The following is a 17,285-nucleotide window of genomic DNA, read 5'->3' as shown; positions in this document are numbered from 1 at the left end:
TTGGGATTTGTGGGTTAAAGCCCGAAATACCCACATGGGTTTGATTAGTGAAAGCTCCTAACTCTAGAAAGTTCAAGGCCACCTTCGAAAGAAGGGTTTTGGGCGAACTTTTGGAGTTCACATCATCCTTGAAAGAGGGATGTGGAGACCAAAGCAATGATAGACTATGTGTGTACTTTGCCAAATTTTCACTATCTTAGAAATAAGGGTGATTGTGAAGTTACTATACCATGAGTATTATCCTAGAAATAGGGATGCCTATATTGAGGTTTGGTTACCAAATGTTAAACACACCCGTTAGATATTAGAAAGAATCAATGGGGGAAATTTTGGTGTTTTGTTGAAAGAATAGCATCAAAATCTATAACTGAACCTACCAATATTTGGTCTACTAAATTGTTGTTGATTACTAACACCCACGCCATTCCCTTAGTAACACATAATCCCAAGATCCATGCATAATTGTTAAAACTCTAATTATTCATAGCCCCAATTTATACTAGAAAAACCCAGAAAAGAGACATTAGTGTAGATACCTATCTCCCCCCATTTTTATCTTCTTATACTATTGGTTTGAATTTACCTTGTATCTATTAATTCGAATTAACTTTATTGCCACTCACATTGTTTCTCGTGGATTTGACCCCGACTCTAAAGTTGGGTAAATATATTGACGAAGAACGCCTTGCACTTTAATTGATGTGTAAGTTGAGGGTTATTAAGAACCGAGTTCGAAGAGAAAAGATGGGGGGGGGGGGGGGATTTAGTATTAATTTTTCCACTCCTTCCCCAGTAGCTCCCTCTACTAACTAATCTCTCCACAAAACCTTTACTGAAGCGACCACTTTATTCCTCAACCTATGAACCTAGCAATAAAGGTTCTCAATTGGTACCACTTTATAAGAGAGACTATTTTCCACAATAATTATTTCTATAGGGACTACTGATGCTAGGTCCCTAATGCACTTATTCAACAAGGAGACATGGAATACTAAATGCACTGATGCTAACCCTACAGGCAATTTCAAATCATAGGGTACCTTACTATAATAACTCGAAATCTTATAAGGTCTAACATAGAGGGGATGAAGCTTTCACTTCTTACCAAATTTCTTCATCCCTTTCATGGGTGAAATCCTCAAATAGATAGAATCACCTACATCAAACTCAAGCCCCATTCTTTTCACATATGAACAAGATTTCTAACCATTTTGAGCTATCTTTAGCCTTTCTTTAATAAGATGAAGTTTCTTCATCACCTCATTTATTGAATCTGGCCTTATCAAAGTTGCCTCACCAATCTCAAACCAACCAATAGGAGATCTACACCTCCTTCCATAAAGACCCTTAAATGGGTCCATCTGATACTAGAGTGATAGCTATTATTGTAAAATTCAATGAAAGGCAAGTGATCATCCTAAACACCCATGAAATCAATTACACAGACCCTTAGTATATCCTCTAATCTATGAATGTTCCTCTCTTCTTGACCATCTGTCTGTGCGTGTAAAGGTACACTAAGATAAACTTGGGTATCAAGACACCTCTAAAATACCTTTACAAAATAAGAGGTAAACTAGGCACCCTTATATGAAATAACGATCAAAGGGACCCCATGCAATTTCACCAACTCCCTAAGATAGAGTCTATCTTAATCTTTGGCTGAATCTGAAGTATTAGTTGCAAGAAATGAGTTGACTTAGTCATTCGATTCACAACAACCCTTATAGATTCATGATGATGAAAAGCACGAGGAAATCCTATGATGAAGTCTATATTCACTACTTCCCACTTCCAAGTGGGAATACTAAACTCTTAAAGTATACCACTAGGCCTCTAGTGCTCATCCTTAACCTGCTGGTAATTTGGGCATTTACACACGAATCTCGCAATATCCTTCTTCATGCAATTCAACCAATAGACATCCCGCAAGTCATGGTACATCTTCGTGTCTCTTGGGTGAATATAATACCAAGAATAGAGAGCTTCTGCTAACATTCTCTGGCTCAAACCATCCATATTAGGGACACATAATCCGCCTTAATAGAGAATAACACCATCTCTCCCTTTGGAGAAACACTCAACTTTTTGATTTTGAACTACCCCTTTCAACTTAAGCAAAATGGGATCTCTATTTTGATTTTTCTTTACCTTTCTAACCAAACAAGTTTCGAACCATTTTGAACCCAAACACTACTTTCAACTGAATCAATCAATCGAACTCCTAACCTAGAAAGCCGATAAACCTAATGAACTAACTTTTTCTTATCATCCTCAACATGAGCAACACTACCCATAGAAAATATGCTAAGGGCGTTGGCCACCATATTAGCCTTGCCCAAGTGATATAAGACACTCATATAATAATCCCTCAAAAACTATAGCCACCTTATCTATTGAAGATCTTGATCTTTCTGACTGAAAATATACTGAAGACTCTTGTGAGCAGTGAACACATCAACATGGACCCCATAGAGATAACGCCTTAAAATATTTAAGGAAAAAACAACCTCTGCTAACTCAAGATCATAAGTCAAGTAGTTCTTCTAATGAGATTTAAGTTGTCTAGAGGCATATGATATAAACCTGCCCCACTATATCAAAACACGCCTATGGCTAACTCTAGAAACATCATAATATACCACAAAACCACCTGAATTCTTTAGTAAAGTAAAAACTGGGGTGGAGGTAAGTCGAGTTCTTAGCTTATAAAACTCTTCTCACAGGAATTAGACCACTAAAATTTGACTTTCTTTTGAGTCAATCTGGACATAGGAGAAGCAATAGAGGAGAATCCTTCAACAAAATATCTGTAGTAACCGGTTAAACCTAAGAAACTCCTGATGTCTGATGAAGAGATGGGTCTAGGCCAATTTTTTACTTCATTGGTATTGTGGGGATCAAATCGAATCCCTTCAATAGAAATGATATTACCAATAGATGCTGCTGATTTCAACTAGAATTCACACTTACTGAACTTAGTGAATAACTTATGATCTTTAAGAGTCTGCAAGACAATCCTCAAGTGATCAGCATGTTCACCCTTACTCCAAGAATTAATAAGGATGTCATCTATAAAGACTATAGTGAACATGTCCAAGAACTGCTTGAGGACCCTATTCATCAAGTCTATAAAAGCTACAGGAGCATTCGTTAGTCCAAAAGACATAACTACAACTTTGAAGTGACTATACCAAGTCTTAAATATTGTCTTCGGGATATCATATTCTCTGACTTTAAGCTGATGGTAGCCAAATCTGATCTTTATTTTAGAGAAATAGTTGGTACCCTAAAGTTTGTCAAACAAGTCATCAATCCTGGGGATGGGATACTTATACCTGATTGTGACTTTGTTCAACTGACGGTAGTTGATGAATAATCTGACAGAATAGTCTTTTTTACACACGAGTAGAACTACATCACTGCATAGTGAGACACTCGTCCTAATAAAACCCTTTTCTAAGAGATCATTTAGTTTATCTTTCAATTCCTTAAGCTCAGTTGGAGCCATTCTGTAAGGAGGAATTAAAATAGGCTATGTAAATGAAAGGAAATCTATTTTGAATTTAATTTCCCCTCTTCGGAGGAACTCTGGGATGACACTTATAGAAATTTATTCACTGCAAGAACTGATTCAAAGCTCAAAATTTTGGAACTTGAGACAAATCAAACTATAGGCACTGAGGTACCACCCCTCTATTCTAATACTGGCTCATTTGGAAACTAAAACTAAACTACTATTTTTCTACAGTTAGCTGAGGTATAGTAAGATTGGATTAGAAATCAATAAGGGTTCTGCAAGGATTTTGAGACTGACACCAACATATATAGCTATAAAGGGAGTTGAGAAGGAAAATGCAGTTCTTTGATTTAATAATGCATACACATGTATTTTTAGGAATTGTAACCACCAGTAACTACATCGGGATAACTCTCCTAATCCTATCGAGTTTGAAGAGGATAAAGACTATTCTGATACTGTCTACTAGTTGCAATACAAGGGGCATATTATTGAGTCGAGCGACCTACTAGAATTGATGAGGAGTTAGTCTGACCCTGCTGACAAACATCCTTACCCTATACATACCAAATGGACACTCCCTTATCCTGTGTCCTGACTTGATGCACCTAAAGCAAACATCACTACCATCTATGTACTCACCCTTGTAGTTCCTTCCATATCTGGGTTAGTGCTACCATAATTCATGATACCCTGGGACTTAGAGCCTGGTTCCCTATCATGAGAATTCTCTCTTAACTTTGGCACTAAAATGTTGGCATAAGATTGTGTTGGGGATAAAGAATAGATGAACTAAGAATGATTACCACCATCTGACCTCGACTGAGAGAAATTAAAGCTACTAATTCTCACCTTTTTATTTTCTTTTTCCCTTTTCTTGACCTCTTTCACTTTGATATATTGGGAATGAAAAATCAACAAGGAGATATCTATCTTCTTAACTAATATGGTCTGTCATGACTTGAGGCTACCCCCTATTCGCGACAACGGTGCTTACGGTCACAAGTGGCCACAAGCTAACCCATGAGCTGGTACCTGCTATGAGAACTAAATAAAGTAACAAAATACACATGTGAGGAAGTAAACTATAAATGCTATAAATTTTAAATACTGATAAGATAATGAAAAATTGGATACTGAAATACATATAAAACGTGTCTGAATGATAGAAAACATCTAATAAAAATTGAGTGACTATCTAACTGACTGACTGCGTGTCTAAAAGCTTCTAAACTGATCGAAGAGTTGATGAGACAGGCCTCAAATAACTCCAAACTAAACTAACTGAAAGGAAATGCAGAAATACTGAAATAACATAGCAGGTCCTCGACATATAAGGACTCACCACAACTGCTGCTACTGATAAGCTGACGTATCTACGCGCGGTCAGGGAACTGAGCGTCCAAACCTATGATACAAAATATCAAAGCCTAAAAAAAGTATACGGTCAGTACTTTGAATATACTGGTAGATAAGGTGAGGTTAGGATGAAATGCATATTTTAATGAGCATGAAATACTGACTGACTGAATAATATGAGGTAATTGATACATAATATGCATGAAAGCTATAAAATCTAAGAATGCATGACTAAGCACACAAAATGACACTAAAATAGTCTGTAAACTAAAATATTGAAATCTGGTAACCGAATAACTAATGAACTGTATGTTATAATCACGCAAACCTAAACTAAATTTTGTACTGAGTATTGAATTGAGACTATGAAAGGTATCATCTAACCGACATACCCTAATTTGAGATAATCGGATTCCAACCTATAACCCCAGTTGAAGGATGTTAGTACCGTGCCATGGGTACTAACAATGTCTATATGGATCCACTAAACTAATGTCCTGAACGATTAATGAGTCACCCTCAACTGGCAGGAGCAATAATTAGATTTGTGTTACCCTCAACTGGTAGGTAAACACCTTATCAACCCTTAACTAACAGGTTGATAACTCTAAGCTACGCTGACTATATAGTTCTGGAACTCAGGGACTTTTACTAAAGGTTACACCCTTTACTGATAGGTGTGCCCCCTTCCCTGGGCTTGCTTGGAGCTAAATCCTACTCCCAACTAAATGACACTGATTACTTGACTGAACTAAGATCAACTGAGCAAACAACTGATCATGATAACAAACTGAATGACACCACTCATTGTTTATTTGAAATCCTTCTAAGTATACTAAAATTATGTAAGTAGTTAAATATAGGGTATTCATAACCCTCCAGCTCTGAATAAAAATAACAACAAGGACATATGAAGCTTTATGACCATAATAAAGGATAATTTCTCAAAACCCAATATTTAGACATTTTATCAAACACATGTGAGTCATGAATTTATGCATGGGAATGGGTAAAGCATGTGATTGAAAATAGTTACAATACTAAAATAGTTAATTAAGGTTTGAAGATAGGAAATTTCATCATTCAAACGTGCAAAGGGCTAATCCCATCGAAAAACACTTGTAACATATATTGCAATCAAAATCAATAACCATTTCATGGAGACAGTTCATCATAAATAAGTAAAAACTCATAATTTGATATAAAAAGGGGATTCTTGGACTTCATGGGTGAAAAAGGCCCATGGAGGAATATCACACATACCTTAAACCTTAAATCTTGAAAGAGAAACACAAACTTTAAGCTTTCTTGAAGGTTCTTGGATTCGGTAACTTGATTTCAAGATTTTCTTGGAGAGAAAGGAATGAATTTGATGAACTTTGGGGAATTATTAGGGTTAAGGTTTTATTTTTGAGAGGAAATTGGGGAAAATAGGGGCATATAATGCCCTAACAAATGTTTAATTTTTGGTTTTCACGAATTGGATTTAGGGGAAAAGACATAATTTCCCCTTATACATTTAAATTCTTAACTGGAATACGGATTAAAGGGAGACTATGATGCGATAGGTGCCTCATCACTATAGTCAATGCAATGCAGCACTATCGCGGTGAACTTCTGGGATCAAAATCCAAACACAACTCAATCCTCATTTGAAAAATCTTAAACTTCCTCGAGACATGCTCTTTACACCCCTAAACATGAATTAACTCAAAAACCTATCTCGAGGTCGAGAAGAATCATTTAAAAATCACTGAAGTTAAGAGGCTAAAAATATGACTAAGTCCCTACCACTTAGTTAAATTTTCAGGTGTTAAGCATCTTATACATGCAACTAGGAGCTGAACTGAGCTAGCAAAAGTATGAGGTATTACAATATCTCCCCCTTGAGAACATTCATCATCGAATGAGACTGATTAAACTGAGAATACTGGGGAAACTGAAATCACATACTAAGCATACATAACTATAAACATGATTACATGACTGAGTCTAAAATTTGATAATGAATTTGTGAGTGCATACAAGGACATGAGAATGATTATATAACTAGAACTGAGAATGAAAAAGATTCAATCTAGGAAAGACTGTTACCTTAGGCTGAGTATGACTTTACGGAGAAAATATGAGGGTACTAGGTATGCTTATCTACTTCTGCTTCCAAAGTATATCCCTCAACGGACTGATTCTGCCAAAGAACTTTGACCAAGGGAACTTCTTTGTTCCTTAGTATACAAATCTGATGATCAAGGATCTAGACTGGGATTTTTTCATAAGAAAGGATATCCTAAACATTTGTGCTTACTAAAGGGACTACAATAGCTGGATCACCAATACATTTCTTTAACAAAGAGACATAGAACACTGGATGCGCTGATGCCAAATCTGCAGGCAACTCAAGCTCGTAAGCTATCCCAAAGCAACTCAAAATTTTGTAAGGGACAACATATCGGGGATTGAGTTTCCACTTCTTGACAAACCTTCTTACTTTCTTTATGGGAGAGATTTTCAAATATACCAAATCCCCAACTGGAAACTCAAGATCTATCCTATGCATATCTGCATTGGATTTTTGCCAACTTTGGGCTATCTTAAGCCTCTCCCTAATCAATTAAACATCCTCTATCACATCAAATGTGGAATATGGACCTACCAAAGTAGCCTCTCCTACCTCAAACAAACCAATAGGAGATCTACATCTCCCCATATAGAGAGCTTCAAACGGGCCCATCTGAATAATAAAGTGATAACTATTATTATAGGAATACTCGATCAAAGGCTAGTGACCATCCCAACTTCCTTTAAAGTCAATAACACATGCTCTCAACATGTCCTCTAAGGTCAAAATGGTCCTCTCTACCTAACGATTTATCTGAGGATGAAAAGCTATACTAAGATAAACTTGGGTACCAAGACCCTTCTAAAAAGCCTTCAAAAAGTGAGAGGTAAACTGAGTACCTTTTCTTGAAATAATAGACAGCGGGACTCCATGTAGCCTAACCAACTCTTTAATATAGAGCTTGGCATAGTCCTCGGCTAAATAAGAAGTATGAACTGGAAATCACTGGGCTAATTTTGTCATTCTGTTGCCAGTGACCCATATCAAAATCATGCTGACGACACGTACGTGGCAAACCCGTCACAAAATCCATGTTCACCTCTTTCCACTTCCAAGTTGGAATACTGAACTCCTATAATGTGCCACTAGGCCTTTTGTGCTCAACCTTAACCTGGTTATAATTAGAATACTTATCTATAATTTTTGTAATATCTCTCTTCATACCACTTCACAAACAGAATTCCTGCAAATCATAGTACATCTTAATGGCTTATGGGTGAGTAGAATAATGCACAAGATAAGCTTCTACAAGTATTCACTATCTCTAACCATCAACACATGTCACACCCAGCCTACCCTGACAACGCAATGCATTATTTATCTCTTGGGATAAATCCTCTACTCTCTGACCTCTAATAAATTCCTTCAACATAACTAAGTTAAAATCTGTATCTTGCTTCTCCTGTACTTCAACAAACAAAGAAGACTCTGAACTATTCTAAACCCAAAAACTACCTTCAACTTAATCAACCAACCGAACACCTAATCTAGCTAGATGATTAACCCCCCGACTAAATTCTTCTTATCATTCTCAACATGAGCAACACTACCCATAGCAATCTACTACGGGCATCTGCCACTACATTGGCCTTGCCCAAATAATACAACACACTCATATCACAATCTTTGAATAACTAGAACCACCCTTTTTGATGAAGATTTAATTCTTTTTGTGAGAATACATATAGCAAACTTTTTTTGATCCGTGAACACATCAACATAAACTCTATAAAGATAATGCCTCTATATTTTCAAAGGAAACATAACAACCACTAACTCAAGATTATGGTAGGATAATTATTTTCATGGGGTTTAAGCTGTCTAGAGGCATAGGCTATGACCTTATCTCAGTACATCAACTATATAACCAAGAAAATCTTTGAAAGTATCACAGTAAACAACAAATCTATCTAAACCATCTGGAAAGGTCAAGACTGGGCTGAAGTAAGTCGAGTCTTCAACTCTTGAAAACTCTTTTTTTAAGAATTCAACCATTAAAATTTGACTTTCTTCTAAGTCAATCGAGACATGGGGGACACTATAAATGAAAACCCTTCAACACACTACCGGTAATAGCAGGTAAACTCAAGAAACTCCTAATATTTGATGAAGATATAGGTCTAGGCCAGTTTCTCACAGCTTTGGTCTTTTGAGGGTCAACTCTAATGCCATCACTTGAAATAATATGGCTAAGGAAAGATATTTATCTTAGAAAAAATTTACACTTAGTAAAAGTGGCGAATAACCAATGGGCTCTAAGAGTCTGCAATATGACTATAAGATGGTCTACATGATCATTTTTACTATAGAAGTAGACGAGAATATCATCAATGAAGACTATAAGGAACATGTCTAAGTACTGCTTGAACACTCTGTTCATCAAGTCCATGAAAGCTCCTGGGCATTCGTTAGTCCAAAATATATAACGAGAAATCCAAAGTGACCATACCGAGTTTTAAAAGTTTTTCTTGGAATGTTATATTCTCTGAATCTGAGTTGATGATAGCCAGATCTGAGGTCTATCATGAAGAAATAACTGGCACCCTGAAGTTGGTCGAACAAGTCATCAATCCAGGGGACTAGGTATTTATTTCTCACTATGACTTTGTTCAACAAATAGAAGTCAATGCATATTATGAGAGAATCGTCTTTCTTAAGCACAAAAATGACTGGACCGCTCCATAGGGAAATACTGGGCCTAATGAATACCTTATCTAAGAAATCTTTCAACTATTCTTTCAAATCTCTAAGCTTAGATAGAGACATTATATATGGCAGAATAGAGATAGGCTGGGTATCTAGAAGGAGATCTTTTCTGAAGTCAATTTTCCTTTTAAGAGAAACTCTGGGAAGACCTTAAGGGAACACATCTATAAACTCCCTTAATACTGAAACTGACTCGAGGCTTGGGGTCTCAGAACAAGAGCCTTTGACTTGAGAAAGATGTTACATGCACCCTTTAGATATAATTTTTCTTGCCTTACCATATGACATAATTTCCCCCTAAGCACTGAAGTACTACCCCTCTATTAAATTACTGGTTTATTAGTAAACTGAAACTAAACGACTCTAGTTTTATAATCAACCGAGGCATAACATGAGTGGAACTAATCCATATCAAGAATGACATCAAAATTAGTCATCTCTAACTCTACAAGGTCAACTGAGGTGACTTTCTGTGATATTATGACCAGACAATTCCTATATACCTTCCTGGCTATAATAGAGACACCTATTGGAGTAGACATTAAGAAGGGTTCTACTAAATATTAAGGACTGCCATTAAAATTAATATCTATATAGGGGGTTACAAAAGAAAGTTAAACCCTGGGATCTAACAAAGCAAAAACTTAAAGGTGAAAGACATGTAACATACCCGTAACCATATCAGGAGAACTTTCCTGATCTTGTCAAGACTGAAGTACATATAACCTATTCTAGCGCTATCTGTTGGTGGCACTAAAAGTAGCACCCTATTGATTTAGATAACCTACTGGCGCTACTGAAGAGTTAATCTTACCATGCTGGTGATCATTCCTACCCTTCCACACACTTGCAGGACACTTCCTTATCTTATGGCCTGGCTTGCCATATCAAAAACACACATTACTACCAGCTCTACATATACCCTAATGATTCCTACCACACTTTCTGTAGAGTGGATTAGTACAACCACTGTTTATGCTACCCTGAGATTTAAAGCTTGGTTCTCTATCCCAACTGTTATTCCTAAACTTTGGCATTGGCGTACTAGCTAAAGATGGAGCTGGAGATGAAGATTTCTAATGTGACTGAGAATGGTTACCACCCTCTCCCCTCGATTAAGAAAACATAAACCTACCTATTTTGGCCCTTTTATTGTCTCTCTTTTACCATAAGCTTCTATTTCTCAATCTAATAAGGATGGACCATAAGCCAGGATATGTACATCTCCTTCATCAACATAGCAGTTCTACACTCCTTGACTATAATATCAACTACACCAAAAACAAACTTACTCATTTTAGATCTATTATCAGCCACCATTGAAGGAGCATACCTCGCCAATTGAGTAAACTTAAGCAAGTATTCCTTCATATTCATATTACCTTGCTTTAAATTAATAAACTACAACACCTTAGCTTCTCTCAACTGTAAAGAAAATAATCTATCTAAGAAGGCTATAGAAAACTACTCCCACTCTACAGGCCCTACCTCATTACCTTTATTACCTTTCCACTGCTTATACTAGGTGTGAGACACATCCTGCATGTAATACCCCAGGAAATTTTTTGTTGAAATTTTGTACGTAAACATGTTGGGTTCTATCTTCTAGAATAAACTATAAATTTTATATGCAGAATGTCTTAGATTATGACCCACCATTGAGTAGGGTATCGAATAAGCTTTCCAATTATATGTGGATCATCCAAAACGGACACCCGATCCATGAGTTATGAATATTTTGATCGAACCATGAATAGTACTGAAAAGTAAAACGTGCAAGAAAAAGTAAAAAGGCTTGGCGTATTTTTTCTCCAACTTTAAATGATCATAACTCATTTTACATAATGATTTGAGTTATCTAATATATTTAAATGGAAATTTCTGCAAGTCCTCTTTCCTATGAAATTAGTTTCATCCAATTTGTCTATCGGAGAAAAAAGTTATGGTCGATCTACTTCATCCTATCAAAAGTGAATTTTTGGGTCAATTTCAAATGATCATAACTCCTCGTACACAATGATCTGGGTGAGATACTATATATTAACAGAAATATATACGAGTCCTCTTTCTAATGAAATTGGTTTCATCCAATTTGGATATCGGAGTAAAACATTATGGTTGATCTACTTCAGACTATCAAAACAGTCCACCAAAGGACAAATTTGAGAATTATTTGATTTTTTAGGGGCATTTTTGTCATTCCTCCTCACCCAAAATTCGTCCAAACCCTATATAATAGCCTATTAGAAGCATTATATGTTATATTTCATCAAATTCTGTAAAAAAGAAAATCCTAAGCTCCTACATCCAACTTTAAGAACCTCCAAAGTTCACCATTAATTCTGTAAATGTATTCAAGATTCTAAGTTCCTAGTTCAAAAACTCCAAGAACCATTATTCAAAGGCACGATTAACATCTTGAAAATGAGTATCAATCTAAAGTTCATCATTCAAGGTATGTGGGATTTTTCAATAAGAACTCTCTTTCATTCTTGTGCCTAAAAGTAATTTTATTTACAAAGGCATGATTTTTTTTTATTTTTATAAATTTGAAGCATGGACCCATATCTTATGATGATTATTATGAAATCTTGATATTTATGATTTTGAAAGATGAATTTACATGTGTGGTGATATAAATCATGAATGTTGAACAATATTTATCATGATTTTGATATTTGGGTCGTGAATCTCTATTAGAAATTATGTTTTGTTGAGAAAGTGTGTGTTATAAGCATGTTAATGTTGAATATTTGAGATGTGTTGAATGATTTAACCTTTTGGTTTTAATGGAGTTGTTTTGAACTCGAGTGTGAAAGAAATCCACAACGTGGTTGATTTTGATAGATGGGAATCATGATGGCTCCTGATGAATATTTATATATTACTGAAATTATTTTGTTGTGGATTGTCTTTGAAATGATCTGAGCTAAGTGTGGGAGAAATCTTTAGCACCGAGTGGGAGGTATAAAGCGACCTTACTTCCCTAGAACTATGTGCCCCCACAGGAGTGAGCCTAAGGATAATTTATATAGTGATCACTAGTTTGTGTGGATTTTATATCGATAGTCCTACTCGATGGAAAGGATAGGACGGCTCTCCCCAATGTGGGTTATACGTTGGACTGCATGTAGCTCACACAGTTTATGTCAGTTATAGAATCTCCCAGTGTGTGTACATTTTCTTGTGTCTATGGTGAACGGTGAAGTGATTTTGAAAGTGGAATTGTGAAAGTTATTCTTTTGAAAGATTTAAATAATATTTACATTATGAGAATTGATATTCTTGATGAACTGAAAGTGATTGACAAATTATATGATAACTCACATGTGTTATTATACTTATTTCATCCTCTCATGATTATGATGATTTTCTTCAGGCTATGTGAGTCTTTCATGCATCCTGCATATTTCTTTTAAATATTTATGATGATGATATTTATACAACTACATACACCCCATATACTCTATTTCTTTCCATGGTACTGACCCACATCTTTGGATGTGGGCTGTATTTTCTCGAAATGTAGGTTCAGGTGCTCAGTTCCAGGTTTGATAGTGATTCTTTGGGCACGCTATTCTACATCCTCTGTTATGGTGAGTCCTCATATTCTGATGACGTGATGTCTAATATTGGTTTCACAAAATTGTTTACATTTGATAATTGAATATGAGTCAGCTGAGGTATGTCTCAATGGCTCGCTGGTTTTATTGATTTTCTTAAAGGTTTGTCAGACTAGTATAGATGTTAGGAGTTGACTAATAAGTCTTATTTTGTTATCTTTCTAAAATTATTTTATTCTTAGATGATGATTACTTTGTTGATATTTGAGGGTTATTTATGGAAACCCCGTTGATTTGTGTTGAACTAAATAAAAATGGCTCAAAGGTTTAGCTTAGGGCTACTCGTAGCCTCAAGCACTGTGTGACGCTTCGGGACCCATTTTTGGGGCGTTACAAACTTTGTATCAGAGCCTAATGTTTTAAGGTATCCTAGGGAGTCTGATAAGATACGTTAAGTAGAGTCTTCATCATTGGTGTGTAGTACGCCACATCTATGTGGAAGAGGTTACAAGACATTTTAGGCAAAAGTGTGATTCTTTCTTTCAGAAGTCTATTGTGCTTAAAATGTCTCTCCCTACTATTGATTCATGCTCTCCTCTTTCAGAAATATGACTCCACATTGAGCGAGAAGAAATAATGATGGTCAGCAACCTCAACCCGCTGACCCATTGAATGAAAACATGTCTCATACTAAATTTTGGGTAGCCTTTCAAGCACTGGCCCAAGTTATTACTGTAAATATTTAGGCTAACCCGGCCCCAACTCCACAGTAGTAGGGAGGTGATTTAGCTGCTGCCAGGATCCATGACTTCATGCGGATGAATCCACCGAAATTCTATGGGTCCAAGTCTGATGGGGATCCACGGTTGTTTTTAGAAGAGGTGCAGAAAATTACTCACCTGATGCATGTATCTGAGGAACATAGTGTGGAGTTGGCTGCGTATAGGTTGAAAGACCTCGCTTATGATTGGGTTTTTTCTTAAAGGAAAGGTAGAGGTGAGGGAGTTGTCCCTACGACTTGGCAAGAGTTTTAGGATGCATTCCTGGATAAGTTTTTCCCTTTGGAGATGAGGAAGGTGAAGGTGGAAGAGTTGATAAACCTGCGATATTGCTCTATGACTGTTAGGGAGTACTGTCTAAATTTCAATCAGTTGGCCAAGTATGCTCCTGACTTAGTGGCTGATAATCAGGCTAGTATGAGTAAGTTTGTGACTGGAGTGTCTAGTTATATGGTTAAGGAGTGTAGGTCTACTATGTTGAATAGTGAGATGAATCTTTCTAGGCTGATGAATCATGCCCAACAAATTAAGGCAGACAAGATTAAGGAGAGAGATAGAATAAGAGGGAATAAGAGAGCTAGGTTTGAGCAGCACAAACAGGGTCAGACTAGATCGCAAGGAGGGAGTGACCCTCAGTATTCAGATCGTTTGTCTATGCCAGCACTGTCATCTCTAGTGCTTTAGTGCCTAGAGGTAGGCAGGAGCAAGGTAGCAGGTCATATGGATCCAGGTCCTAATACAGTGCTGGCAGTAAGCCAAATTATCCCCTGTTTCTAAGTGTGGTAGGGCTCATTCAGGTGAGTGTTGGGCTGAGAAGAGGGGTTATTTCCGATGTGGTGACATGGGTCACAAAGTTAGCGATTGTCCACAGGATGGACAAGGGCATCGTGACCATCTCCCTCAAACACAAACTCAGACTGTTAGTTCTTTAGTTCCAGCGACTCACCCAGCCCCAGCTTAGGCTGCCTCTTCTAGCAATACTGACGGGAAATGCCAGAATAGATTCTATGCTTTACCATCCCACCAGGAACAGAAGGACTCTCCCAATGTTGTTATTGGTATGCTTCATATATTTCAGTTTGATATATATTCTTTGTTGGATCCTTTATCTAGTTTCTCATATGTTACACCATTGATTGCTGTGAATTTTGAAATGAGTTTTGAGATTATTCCTGAGCCTATCCTAGTTTCTACCCTAGTGGGTGATTCGATTGTTGCCCAGAAAGTGTATAAAAAGTGTCCTTTTACCATTCATCATAGATTCTTGTTTGCTAATCTGATTGAGTTAGACATGGTAGATTTTGTTGTGATTCTAGGTATGGACTGGCTATATTCTTCTTATGCCTCTATTGATTGTCGGACTTGAATGGTCAAGTTTCAGTTTCTAGGTGTATCCGTGTTTGAGTGGTCTAGAAATTCTGTGTCACCCAAGAGTCATTTTATCTCTTACCTCAAAGCTTATTACCAAGGGGTGTATTTACCGTTTGGTTAGAGTCAAACACACTAAGTCTAAGACTCCAACTCTCAAGTTTGTTAACGTCATCAATGAGTTTTCTAATGTCTTTCCAGATGATCTCCCAGGGATACCTTTTGATAGAGAGATAAAGTTTGGGATTGATCTTCTTCCCGATACTCAGCCCATTTCTATTTCTCCTTATCGTATGGACCCTACAGAACTTAAGGAGTTGAAAGAGCAACTCAAAGATCTACTAGATAAGGGTTTCATAAGGCCCAGTATTTCTCCTTGGGATGCTCCTGTGTTATTTTTGAGAAAGAAAGATGGCTCTTTGCATATGTGCAATGATTACCGCCAACTGAATAAAGTCACCATCAAAAATAAGTACCCCCTTCTGAGAATAGATGATTTGTTTGACCAATTGCAAGGTGCAAGTTATTTCTTAAAGATAGATCTTCATTCCAGCTATCATCAACTCAAAGTTAGGGAGTGTGACATCCCAAAAACTGCTTTCCAAACTCATTATGGTCATTTTGAGTTTCTTGTTATGTCTTTCGGGTTAACTAATGCCCCAGCAGCTTTTATAGACCTCATGAATCGAGTGTTCAGACCATATCTAGATATGTTTGTCATAGTGTTCATCAATGATATACTGGTGTACTCCCGTAGTGAGGATGAACATTCTGATCATCTCCGAACTGTCTTGCAAACCCTTAGAGATCACAAGTTGTTTGCTAAGTTTAGTAAGTTTGAGTTTTGGCTAAGGTTAATTACTTTTCTGGGTCATATCATTTCTTTCGAGGGTATTAGAGTTGATCCCCAAAAGACCAAAGCTGTTAGAAATTGTCCTAGACCTATTTCTCTGACTGATATCTAAAGTTTCTTATGTTTAGCTGGCTATTACCGCAATTTTGTTGAGGGTTTCTCCTCTATAACATCTCCTATGACTCAGTTGACCCAAAAGAAAGTGAAGTTCTTGTGGCCCAAATCTTGTGAGAAGAGTTTTTAGGAGTTGAAGACTCGACTCACTTCAGCCCCTGTTCTGACTTTGCCTGATGGTGTTGATGGTTTTGTAGTGTACTGTGATGCTTCGAGAGTTGGGTTGGGTTACGTATTGATGTAGAAGGGTAAGGTGATAGCTTATGCTTCTAGACAGTTGAAACCACATGAGAAAAATTACCCCACCCATGACCTTGAGTTGGTCGCTGTTGTGTTTGCTTTGAAATTTGGAGACACTATTTGTATGGTGTCCATGTTGATGTTTTCACTAATCATAAGATTCTGCAGTATATGTTTACCCAAAGAGAATTGAATCTTAGGCAGAGACGATGGTTAGAATTGTTAAAGGACTATGATATGAGTGTGTTGTACCATCCGGGAAAGGCCAATGTTGTGGCGGATGCCCTAAGTAGAGTGTCCATGGGTAGTGTTTTGCATGTGGTAGAAGGTAGGAAAGAGTTGGCTCGTGATGTACATCGTTTAGCTAGATTGAGGGTTAGGTTGTTTGACTCTACTGAAGGTAGTATAGGGGTTTAGAGTAGTTCCAAATCCTCCTTGGTTTCGAAAGTAAAGGAAAAGCAATACTTAGATGCTAGTTTGGTCAGACTAAAGGAGTCAGTCAAGGACCAAAAAGTAGAGGTTTTCTCCCAAGGGGGAGATGGTGTGTTGATATTACAGGGTAGATTGTGTGTCCCGAATGTTGATGATCTGAGACAGAGGATTATGGCTGAAGCACACGGGGCACGATATTCTATTCATCCTGGTGCCACTAAGATGTAACAAG

Source organism: Capsicum annuum, chromosome 1 (genome assembly GCF_002878395.1).
Source record: "Capsicum annuum cultivar UCD-10X-F1 chromosome 1, UCD10Xv1.1, whole genome shotgun sequence".
Taxonomy (NCBI): domain Eukaryota; kingdom Viridiplantae; phylum Streptophyta; class Magnoliopsida; order Solanales; family Solanaceae; genus Capsicum; species Capsicum annuum.
The sequence above is the reverse complement of the archived record's forward strand: the minus strand, read 5'-3'. Positions refer to the sequence as shown.